The following is a 12,893-nucleotide window of genomic DNA, read 5'->3' on the forward strand; positions in this document are numbered from 1 at the left end:
AAAAAATGGAACAACATGAGAATCCCTAAACTAGCAGCCGCACAAGGTAGTGGAGTTGTCCTTACTCTCATTGAGGTTCACTGACCTAAGGCCAGATATTCTGTGCCTAATCACCGCCAATGAGGATTTATCCCTGAAGCAGATGGTTTGCTACGTGAGCCTAATGGTGTGCCTCCAACTGGGTACAGCCTCATCACTGTGCTCTGTCAACTGGTGCTGATGTGATACAAATGGGAACTGTTTACTGATGGTCCATAAACAGCCATTGCATTCAGATCCCATAAAATATGAGCGAGTGAACCTGAGAAGACCAATCAAGTTGTTTTAGGAGAGAGGTGCAACATCCCTCCTTGGCTGATATTACTCCTCTAAGGCCTGTTATTGGCAGCAATGAAAATGAATGTCTTAACTTTGTAATAAACACAAACAGTTATGATACTCAAGATTGCCAGAGACAGGCCTAGTGTGAACCAAAAACTATTTCTTCTTTCTCTAAAGCCGGCTGGTTCCTAGGTCATCTGTCACAGTTTAGGGATGAAACAAGGACTTGGAGAGGATTATGATACAGTTTCAGAGGTGATGGAAGTGCAGAGTACTGACAACTCGGTCTGTGTGGGCAACAACGCTTGTGCCACAATGGCAGCTGCCTCTTTAGGGACATATGGCAGAAATGTATTCCCCTGTGTAGAAAGGCCTCTGCCATCCTTCCACAGCTCCGCTGCCTGTTAACATTCAAGTCAAGCTGGCACCACTCCACTATTAAATCTATCCTTATAGGAATACAGAGCTATAAGGTAGTAGACTAAATAGAGCCCAAGCTTGAAATACTGAATGAATCATTCACCTGCTCTGGTACTAAACACATTTTCTTGTTGTGTCAGTGAGAAATAGCTCACAAAGTCAATGTGTCAACCATCTGTCCATTTTAGGATATCATGAATTTTTCTACGAAAGAGCCCTGCTTGGTTTTTAAAAGGGAGCAAGTGACACCCAGTGGACAAAGAGGTACCCGCATCTACTGATTACCACAACGAGCAAACCACAACGACCAAACCACAACGAGCAAAAAAGCCCATGCGCCATGGATGTGAGCTTTATGATTTAGGTTTACAAGCCTTCAAACAAAGTGTCATGAAATCAGTAAAAAGACAAAACATGCACTTACAGTATGTAGAACATATATTCATAATACGTCATATGTATAAAATCTCTACAAAAACCTTGATTCATAAAAAAATTTGAGAAACCATTGAGAGACAGCAAAGTGGGAATTATAACTATATATTTTCTTATACTTTGACGGCACCTTAGATGTGCAGTTTGACTGTCTCAGACTTTGGCGAGTCTGTTTAAGTACTCTTCCAGGGTGCCTTCCACCTCCTCCTCATTGTAGTCTCGCACCCGTCATCGGCCCCTCTGATCATGCCGCTGGACATGAAGATATGTCTTCTATCATACATGGTCAAATCAACATAAAGTTGTGACTGTTTCAAATGTGTGATTGTTTAACTGTTTACAGCTTGCCGTGATATTTATTATATCATTAAGTTACACATAATGATGCTAATTTTAAATCAACGACTCACCAAATACTAATCGTTACTGGTTACTAGGTATTTTTTCTCAAAGTCTTACTGTAATCTTACATTTTCCAGAAGGAGGGTCGGGCAAAGACAGAGGATCTTCTTGTGCATGTCCAGTGCCCTTCCCAGCTCGTACCCAAATCCAAGAGAGGGCTGTGTCACTTCAGCTATTATCACTCACATCAGAGAAGAGTGAAGTTTAGCTTGCTTTGAACCATTTACTTGCAACTGAATGATAGAGCCAAACTTTGCTATTCTGAAATAAATCTCTTTAAATTAATACTGACAGAGTAGATTACTAATGCATGCACATTCAATAAAAATAAAAAAGACCGACATTGAAATATTTTCATTTTAGGCAAACTTGTCCTCACCACCAGACATCACAAGCCATCTCATATCGTGTTGTGGATCAACTTCTCTCCATCCTACACAGCATCCTCACTTAGGACGATCTGGGCGCAAGGTTCAAACAAATGTTGACAACTTCATAACCACCACAGTACACAGTTAAGTCATAATGCAATAAATTAGTCAAAAGAAATACTTAACTGTCCAGAAAACAACAAGCAAGTTGAGCTCAAGCTGGTAGCAAACTACACAAATCCTTACAGGAAAATAAAGAATACATTTCTGTCAGACATTTGTGGCATAGATAATTAAGATGTCTTATCTACATAATATGCTTATATGATTGAACTGTTGAACTCTTGTCATTAGAATATATCTCTTCGGACTCTGGCGTTGGCAGTTGCACTTCCTCCCTCATATGGGCCTCAGTCACCTGGGGCCCAGAGAGGGGAGAAGTCAGGCTTGTCTTTCACATGTCCCTGGTGCTATGCAGAATATCAGAAAGAGAAGAGGACAGGAGGGAACATTGTCTTCATATGTGAATGTGTCTTTACCCATTTTAAACCATGTGATTCATGGGGAACCAATTACTTGTCTCCACAATGTCTGTGCGCCATTCACTCCCTCCTTTGGACTTGGGGGAGATGTGGTGGTTAATTTCTTTACTATCAAAATAGGAGAGACAAACTTATCACACAAGTCAGAGTTAGCCCCGAGACAAAAGTACAAAGGCATTTTATAGCCAAGATACACCCCTTTCAACCTACATGACGAACAACAGATGTATAAAATGGGTCACAAGGTTAAGATTTGTATGAAAGATACTTATAATTCACAGCAGACAGTATCTGCTGTGTCAACAGTTTTCTTTCATTGTACATACCAGGGTATGGCCCTGGGGTCATCTCTCCCTGGTACTATAGAGAACAGAAACATTAACTCATGCTCTGGAATGCGGTCTCTTTAGGTTTTATCACCCAAAAGACATTGTAAATCTCCTGGCAGTGTTATCTCCCAGAGGCCCATCCTCAGGAGAACTCACACACAGATGAGCGTTCTAACAACCCCTTATTTTGTTGCATAAAGCAATCATTTGATGCAATCCAAGTATTATAACATAATCTTGCAATTTTCCACCATAGAGATAAATTCTGAGATAAGATGTGTGGGGGAGTGTCTGGAACCATTGTACGTCATCTCTGATGTAGCACCTATCCTCGGAGTGTATTTTTATCTCATCCATATATTTATATATTCTTATTCCATTCCTTTACTTAGATTTGTGTGTATTAGGGTTCTGTTGTGGAATTGTTAGATTACTTGTTAGATCCTGCTGCACTGTCGGAACTAGAAGCATATTCATTTCGCTACACTCGCAATAACATCTGCTAACCATGTGTATGTGACCAATACAATTTCACGACTGCCTTGGTGTGTTTGGACCATGATAGTTTGTTGGTGATGTGGACAACAAGGAACTAGAAACTCTCGACCCGCTCCACTACAGCCCCGTCGATGTTAAATGGGGGCCTGTTCTGCCCGCCTTTTCCTGTAGTCCACGATCAGCTCCTTTGTCTTGCTCACATTGAGGGAGAGGTTGTTGTCCTTGCACCACTTGCCATGTCTCTGACCTACTCCCTATAGGCTGTCTCATCGTTGTCGGTGATCAGGCCTACAACTGTTGTGTCGTCAGCAAACTTTATGATGGTGTTGGAGTCGTGTTTGGCCACGCAGTCGTGGGTGAACAGCGAGTACAGGAGGGGACTAAACACACATCCCTGAGTGGCGCCAGTGTTGAGGATCAGCGTGGCACACGTATTGTTGCTTACTCTTACCACCTGGGGGGGGGGGGGGGGGCAGCCCGTCAGGAAGTCCAGGATCCAGTTGCAGAGGGAGGTGTTTAGTCCCAGGGTCCTTAGGTTGGGGATGAGCTTTGTGGGCACTATGGTGTTGAACGCTGAGCTGTAGTAAATGAACAGCATTCTCACATAGGTGTTCCTTTTGTCCAGGTGGGAAAGGGCAGTGTGGAGTGCGATTGAGATTGTCATCTGTGGATCTGTTGGGGCGGTATGCGAATTGGAGTGGGACTCGGGCATCCAGAATGATGCTGTTGATGTGAGCCATGACCAGCTTTTCAAAGCACTTCATGGCTACCGACGTGAGTGCTACAGGGCGGTAATCATTTAGGCAGGTTACCTTTGCCTCCTTTGGCACAGGGACTATGGTGGTCTACTTGAAACATGTAGGTATTACAGACTCGGTCAGGGAGAGGTTGAAAATGTCAGTGAAGACACTTGCCAGTTGGTATGTGCATGCTTTGAGTACACGTCCTGATAAACCCTTCTGGCACTGCGGCTTTGTGAATGTTGACCTATTTAAAGGCCTAGCTGACATCGAATACCGAGAGCGTTATCACACAGTCGTCCGGAACAGTTGGTGCTCTCATGCTTGCTTCAGTGTTGCTTGCCTCGAAGCGAGTATAAAAGGCATTTAGCTCATCTGGTAGTCCCACGTCACTGGGCAGCTCGCAGCTGGGTTTCCCTTTGTAGTCTAATGGTTTGCAAGCCCTGCCACATCTGACGAGAGTTTGAATCGTACTACATCAGCTCTATCGTAGTCCTGTATTGATGCTTTGCCTGTTTGATTGTCCGTCGGTGGGCATAGCGGGATTTCTTATAATCTTCCGGGTAAGAGTCCCGCTCCTTGAAAGTGGCAGGTCTACCCTTTAGCTCAGTACGTATGTTGCCTGTAATCCATGGCTTCTGGTTGGGGTATGTATGTACGGTCACTGTGGGGACGATGTCCTCGATGCACTTATTGATGAAGCCAGTGACTGATGTGGTGTACTCCTCCATCAGAAGAATCCCGGAACATATTCCAGTCTGTGCTAGCAAAACAGTCCTGTAGCTTAACATCTGCTTCACCTGACCACTTTCTTATTGACCGAGCCACTGGTGCTTCCTGCTTTAGTTGTTTGTTTGTAAGCAGGAATCAGGAGGAAAGAATTATGGTCAGATTTGCCAAATGGAGGGTGAGGGAGAGTTTTGTGTGTGGAGTAAAGATGGTCTAGAGTTGTTTTCCCTCTGGTTGCACATTTAACATGCTGGTAGAAATTAAGTAAAACAGATGAGTTTTCCTGCATTAAAGTCCCCGGGCAATAGGAGCGCCGCCTCTGGGTGAGCATTTTTCTGTTTACTTATGGCCATATACTGCTCATTGAGTGCGGTCTTAGTGCCAGCATCGGTTTGTGGTGGTATGTAGACAGCTCAGAAAATACAGATGAAAACTCTCTTGGTAAATAGTGTGGTCTACAGCTTATCATGAGATACTCTACCTCAGGCGAGCAAAACCTAGAGACTTCCTTAGATTTTGTGCACCAGCTGTTTACAAATATACATAGACCGCCACCCCTTGTCTTACCCGAGGCCGCTGTTCAGTCCTTTCAAAAAAGCTTAAAACCCGCTACCCGTATGTTTTTCTTGTTGTCTTTCAGCCACGACTTGGTGAAACATAAGATACAGTTTTTAATGTCCTGTTGGTAGTATATACACGTGATCATAGTTCGTCTATTTTATTATCGATTGATTGTACATTGGCTAATAGGACGGATGGTGAAGGTAGATGACCATCTCGGCGGCGGATACTAACAAGGCACCTGGATCTTCGTCCACGATACCTCCGTCTCTGTCTCCTGCGAATTACGGGGATGAGGGCCTTGTGGGGTGTCTGTAGTAAATCCTTCCCGTCAGACTTGTTGAAGAAAAAGTATTCCTCCAGTATGGGGTGAGTAATCGCTGTTTTGATATCTAGAAGCTCTTTTTGGTCATAAGACACGGTGGCAGAAACATTATGTACAAAATAACTTCCAAATAATGCGAAAAAAACATACACAACCGCACAATTGGTTACAGGATCGTAAAACGGCAGCCATCTCCTTCGGCGCCATTTTTGTCACAAAGGGTGATTAAAAAAAAAACTCTCGACCAGTTAAATAGGTCCTAAACCAATTTAGAACTGGACCGCAGATGCCAACCCATTACTCCAGTCTGTCCAAAAGGACATCATGGTCAATAGTGTCGAATGCGGCACTTAAATCCAAGAGTACAAGGACAGGGATTTGTTTGGCATCTGTGTTGGCTCTAAGATCATTTACCACTTTAACTAAGGCTATCTCTGTGCTGTGGTGGGCCCGAAAACCATATTGGAATTTTCCAACAACTAAAAAAATCAAATACAGTTGGCACTTAAATAATTTTGCTGTTCGAAATCAAATTTCTCCAGAATTTTGCTTAAGAATATAAGGTTGGAGATTGGCTGAACATTGACAAAAGCTGAAGAATCTAGGTTTCTTTTCTTCAGAAGGGGTTTCGCCATAGCAGTTTTTAGGGAGTGATTAACAAGGGCGTGATTAACAAAAGCTTACACTTCTTCAGATATGCAATTAAAAACTGGTGGGGATAGGATTGAGAAGGCAGGTTGAAAGCTCAAGTTGTGATATCACTTTCCTGAGCATGTCCGTATCAACCAGGGAAAATAAATCCATAGTGCTTTTGCGTGGTAGGCTAGGACACATATCAAACTTCACATCAGGTCTTGCTTGACTGATAAAATAACAAACATTAGGCGGGTTATCTCTGAAATATGCCGCAAACTTAAAAGTTCACATAGGTTTGCGGGGTTAGGATTTATCAGGTCATCAATGTGTTTGGTTACTACAGGCTTTTTGGACCGTGAAGACCTCCATCTAGTCTGTTGTCCCCTGCAGAAATTGGACAGTTTGACGAGCTGAGCTGGTGATCCCTCTTCTCTGCGTCTGGGGGCATAGTGTGCATAAACAGGGCACACATCAACAGCCTGAGGAAGGAGGAGAATATGGTCAGAGGGAGAGTTACTGGGTGAAAAGGGGTTTCCCTAGCCAATTGTGTCAAAATATATTGGATGGGAATTTTGACTAGACGACGTCATTGTAAGTAAGTCAAACACTTGTGCAACTAGAGAGATATATAACACATGCATACATTCCCTATGTTTACCTTCTGAGCTGCCTTGTGGACAGGGTTGAAGGATCACTTGTCTGTGGCATTCACACATTCATTGAACTTGATCAGGAGGCCATGTGCTGTCGAAGAGACAGAGAGAAGAGAAGACAGAAGAGACACAAGTGACAGAGAGGAGAGCAGCGAGAGAGAGAGAGAGGAGACATGACACTCACGCCAATGAGGAAGTATGGTAAAAATCATCCCTCTTTGCAGGGCTTCCTCCTGGGCGGCACCCTACCGTTGTCTCTGTATTCTCCATTCTTATTGCAGATAAGATACCAACCAATTAAAGGCCGCCAGGTGGGTAGGGCTGACATGCTGCCTCCGAGTCAGGTCACCTGAATATAACGAACTATATCAAAACGCAGCACACCCAGTGGCACACAATAACATTAACACTGGAGCAGTATTTAGAGTTCAATTCACACTCAATGTCCAATAACTACTCGTGATGAATAGTTATGTTGCAGCTGCGACAGTCACACCATACAGTAAGTAGTCCTGCAGAAGGGAGAGGGAAAGGGCACACGCACACAGGTGATTATCTGAGCATTTTAAAATAAATGATAAATGAATGGTCTGTCTTGGTTTGAAGCCCCTCACCACGTCAAGGTAAAGGCCATGAGTGGGTCGTTAGGAGACAAAAACTAAATGTTAGTTAAGAACCACAAGGAGGTTGGTGAGGGGAGGACGGCTCAAAATAATGGCTGGAATGGAGTAAATGGAATGGTATCGAACACATGGAAATCATGTGTGTGATGTGTTTGATACCATTCATTTAACTCCAGCCATTACTAGGAGCCCATCCTCCAATGTGCCACCGGCCTCCTGTGTTAAGAACATTGATGCGGCAAAGCGATTCATCAAATCAAATGTTTCCAGTTTGTCTCCTACTGACCTCAAGTTACACTTGAGTGTTCTGGGTGATTCCATCACAGTGTAGTTGTGTTCAGGAACATATGGGGAATCCAGAACGGCATAACCACGATCAATAGTCTGACGCCACACTTTACTCACATACGTCCACCTTCACAGCTATATCATTGTGATGTAGGCCAACATCTGTATTAAATAAGCTAGAAAAGGAAGCAATCCTTTTTGTTATTAGTTGCATAGCTGTTTCAATTTATACTAAACATTTCACAAAGAAAGGCCAACCTACCTGGTGACAAATTAAACCAACAGTGAAATGGTTACCAGTACAAGTACAGTGTCTTCAGAAAGTATTCATAGCCCTTGATTTATTCCACATTTTGTTGTGTTACAGCCTGAATTCAAAATGGATTACATAGATTTTGTCTCACCCATTTACACACAATACCTCATAGTTAAAAGGTGAAGGCATGTTTTTTGAAATGTTTGCAAAAAAAATTCTAATTTACATAAGTATTCACAAAAAATCAAATCAAATTGTATTGGTCACACACATTTAATAGACGTTATTGCAGGTGTAGCGAAATGCTTGAGTTCATAGCTCCAACAGTGCAGTGGTATCTAACAATTCACACAAATCTAAAAGTAAAAGAATTAAGAAATATATAAATATTAGATTGCTCAATGTTGGAATGGCATTGACTAAAATACAGTAGAATACAGTATATACATATGAGATGACTAAAGCAGTATGTAAACATTATTCAAGTGACTAGTGTTCCATTATTAAAGTGGCCAGTGATTCTAATTATATGTAAATAGGGCAGCAGCCTCTAATGTGCTAGTGATGGCTATTTAACAGTCTGATGGCCTTGAGATAGAAGCTGTTTTTCAGTCTCTCGGTCCCAGCTTTGATGTACCTGTACTGACCTCGCTTTCTGGATGATAGCGGGGTGAACAGGCCATGGCTCGGGTGGTTGATGTCCTTGATGATCTTTTTGGCCTTCCTGTGACATCGGATGCTGTAGGTGTCCTGGAGGGCAGGTAGTTGACCCCCTGTGATGCGTTTGGCAGACTGCACTACCCTCTGGTGAGCCCTGCGGTTGCGGGCGATGCAGTTGTTGTATCAGGCGGTGATACAGCCCCACAGGTTGCTCTCAATTGTGCATTTGTAAAAGTTTGTGAGGGTGTTAGGTGCCAAGACACATTTCTTGGCACCTAACACCTTTCTTGGCACCTTTCTGTTGCACCTTCTTCACCTCACTGTCTGTGTGGGTGGAACCTTTCAGATCGTCAGTGACGTGTACACCGAGGAACCTAAGCTTTCCGCCTCCTCCACTGCGGTCCCGTCGATGTGGATAGGGGCGTGCTCCCTCTGCTGTTTCCTGAAGTCCACGATCAGCTCCTTTTGTTTTGTTAACGTTGAGTGAGAGGTTATTTTCCTGGCACCATTCTCCCAGGGCCCTCACCTCCTCCATGTCCACACAGTCATGGGTGAACAGGGAGTACTGGAGGGGGCTGAGAATGCATCCTTGTGGGGCCCAGTGTTGAGGGTCAGCGAAGTGGAGATGTTATTTCCTACTTTCACCACCAGGAAGTCCAGGACCCAGTTGTACATGGCGGGGTTGAGACCCAGTGCCTTCAGCTTAATGATGAGCTTGAAGGGTACTATGGTGTTGAATACTAAGCTATAGTCAATGAACAGTATTCTTACATAGGTATTCCTCTTGTCCAGATGGGATAGGGCAGTGTGCAGTGCGATGGCGATTGCATCGTCTGTGGATCTATTGGGGCGGTAAACAAATTGAAGTGGATCTAGGGTGTCAGGTAAGGTAGAGGTGATATGATCCTTAACTAGCCTCTCAAAGCACTTCATGATGACAAAAGTGAGTGCTACAGGGCGATAGTCATTTAGTTCAGTTACCTTTGCTTTCTTGGGTACAGGAACAATGGTGGACATCTTGAAGCAAGTGGGGACAGCAGACTGGGATAGGGAGGGATTGAATATGTCGGTAAACACTCCAGCCAGCTGGTCTGCGCATGCTCTGAGGACACGACTAGGGATGCCGTCTGGACCAGCAGCCTTGTGAGGGTTAACACGCTTAAATGTCTTACTTACTTACAGAGAAGGAGAGCCCACAGTCCTTGGTAGTGGGTCACGTCGGTGGCACTGTGTTATCCTCAAAGAAGGTGTTTGTCTTGCTTCCAGACAAGCTATCTGTGTCCGCGACGTGGCTGATTTTCCCTTTGTATTCCGTGATTGCCTGTAGACCCCGCCACATACGTCTCATGTCTGAGCTGTTGAATTGCGACTCTACTGACGTTTTGCCTGTTTGGTTGCCTTACGGGGGGAATAACTACACCGTTTGTATTCGGCCATATTCCCTGTCACCTTGCCCTGGTTAAATGCGGTGGTTCACGCTTTCAGTTTTGCGTGAATGCTGCCATCTATCCACGGTTTCTGATATGAGTCAATACAATACACCTGAGTCAATACATGTTAGCGATTTACAGCTGTGAGTCTTTCTGAGTACGTCTCCAAGGGCTTTGTACACCTGGATTGAACAATATTTGCACATTCTTTTAAAAATTGCTGATTGTTGATCATTGCTATACAACCATTTTCAAGTGGTCAAAACAGTAACTAGGCCACTCAGAAACATTCAATGTCTTGGTAAGCAACTCCAGTGTATATTTGGACTTCTGTTTTAGATTATTGTCCTGATGAAAGGTGAATTAGTCTACCAGTCTCTGTTGGAAAGCAGACAGAACCAGGTTTTCCTCTAGGATTTTGTTTGTGCTTAGCTCTTTTCCATTTATTTTTATCCCCCCCAAAAAAACTCTGTAGTTCTTGCCGATGACAACCATACCCATAACATGATGCAGCCATAACCATGCTTGAAAATACGAAGAGTGATATTCAGTGATGTGTTGGATTTTCCCCAAACATAAAGCTTTGTTTTCAGGACATAAAATAAAAGAAATGGCCAATTTTTTTGCAGTTTTACTTTAGTGCCTTATTGCAAACAAGATGCATGTTTTAGAATATTTTATTCTGTACAGGCTTCCTTCTTTTCTCTGTCAATTAGGTTAGTATTGTGGAGTAATTACAATGTTGTTGATTTATCCTCAGTTTTTAAAGTCACCATTGGCCTCATGGTGAAATCACTAAGCGGTATCCTTCTTCTCCGGCAGCTGATTTAGGAAAGACACCTGTATCTTTGTAGTGACTGGGTGTATTTTTACACCATCCAAAGTGTAATAATTTCCCAATGCTCAAAGGGTTATTCAATGTCTGTTTTTTTTATTTTGTTTCCCCCGGATCTACCAATAGTTGCCCTTCTCTGCGAGGCATTGAAAAATCTACCTGGTCTTTGTGGTTGAAATTCACTGCTCGACTGAGGGACCTTATAGATAATTGTATGTCTGGGAGAGAGATGGAAGATGGAAATAATGTTAAACAAAATTATTGCACAGAGTGAGTCCATGTAACTTATTATGTGACTTGTTAAGCCAATTATTACTCCTGAACTTATTTAGGCTTGCCATAACAAAGGGGTTGAATACTTATTGTAGCAAGACAATTCTAAAACAATTTCACTTTGAAATTAGGGGGTATTGTGTGTATGCCAGTAACACAAAATCTTAAATTAAATCTATTTTAAATTCAGTCTGTAACTAGGGCTGGGCGATATATCGAATTAATTCTAATTTATGTTTTTGTCCTATATTCCAAATGCCTGTACCGCAAGAGTCAAGGTTTTGTTATTTTTCGTTTATGTCAACTTGCTTCTGTTGGGCCGGCAGGTATCCTAGTGGTTAGAGCGTTGGACTAGTAACTGAAATGTTGCAAGATCGAATCCTTGAGCTGTCAAGGTAAAAATCTGTCGTTCTGCCCCTGAACAAGGCAGTTAACCCACTGTTCCTAGGCCGTCATTGAAAATAACAATTTGTTCTTAACTGACTTGCCTAGTTAAATAAAGTTTAAAAATAAAATACACATCTCCCTGGGATATTACATCATTTATGCAGCAGTATACAAGACATTTGCACTCACCGTTGTTGTGCTGTGCTCTCGAATGTGGCGCGGCGGTCCTTCTTGTGGGCAAACTTTGTGATTAACCTGGCATTCTCTGGATTGATGGTGCTTTCAAGACAACTGGGAACTTGTAAAAAAACAAGATCGAATCATGACATCAGTGATCTTCATGACGGCGCTCTAAAAAAGAGGTCCGAGTTCCCGACCTGGAATTCCGAGATGGATGACCGTTCTAACCGTTCAGCACGAGCTTGTTTTTTTACAAGTTCCCAGTTGTCTTGAACTCACTGAAGTCTGAGATTTCCCAGTTCCGAGTTTCCAGTTGTTTTGAACACGGCAGAAGTCATGCTGTCTTGAACACGGCAGAAGTCATGCTGGATTGACAGCATGGCCAATGTATAAAATATTTTCTGTCCCGTGGTGTTGTGTGTAAATGTTTATACTTTTAAGTTTGGAAAAGAGAGACCCCTTCAGACAGATGTTTTAAATCCTTAAACCCTGCTTGTCTGGCTTGCTAGCTAAGATTGTGAAAGTATGACGTTGACATGATCCGTCCAATCAAAGCTACTGTAGCTATAACGTGATTTGACCTCATTTATCTGTGGCCAATGACCTTGAGCCTTCTTGGATGGGCACTTCTAATGTAAATCTATGGCAGCACCCACAGGGGCTTGAACTGCCTAGCTCTCCCTGTAGATTTGGCAGTGATGTGGTGTCCCAATAAGCGACAGAACACTGAGCCAATCACAGCGCAACTAGAGAACATTACCAACCCCTACGCTCTGTATTTTCCGCTGGCTGCCCCACCACCACAGAAAGCACTGAGCTAGGCTGAAACACCTCCATTTTGGAGCCGCCTTAAGAAAGAGATCATGTTTGTATGCGGCTTTATTAACTCAAGGAAAATTATTATTATTCTTTTTATATTGTTTGCAAATTGATGTGACACAAATGAAAGCCAAAATAACAGGCAAAAAATAATAATAATATATATATAAACTCAGCAAA

The 12,893-nt window shown here is 42.9% G+C and overlaps 1 long non-coding RNA gene across 3 annotated transcripts; it reads right to left on the reverse strand.

Annotated features, from left to right (window-relative positions):
- Window positions 1–1,077: 1,077 nt before the first annotated feature.
- On the reverse strand, window positions 1,078–12,408 carry LOC106605896 (uncharacterized). Of its 3 annotated transcripts, none has more exons than XR_001328957.3 (4): window positions 11,904–12,408; window positions 7,212–7,311; window positions 6,968–7,053; window positions 1,078–6,788 (listed from the first exon to the last, which is right to left on the reverse strand). It is a non-coding gene; the product is annotated as an uncharacterized LOC106605896 (long non-coding RNA). The 3 variants fall into 3 exon arrangements; XR_014392357.1 differs by lacking the exon at window positions 11,904–12,408 and adding an exon at window positions 7,872–11,885; XR_014392356.1 differs by lacking the exon at window positions 7,212–7,311.
- Window positions 12,409–12,893: the final 485 nt, after the last annotated feature.

Source organism: Salmo salar, chromosome 01, assembly GCF_965601325.2.
Source record: "Salmo salar chromosome 01, fSalSal1, whole genome shotgun sequence".
In the NCBI taxonomy this organism is placed as follows: Eukaryota; Metazoa; Chordata; class Actinopteri; order Salmoniformes; family Salmonidae; genus Salmo; species Salmo salar.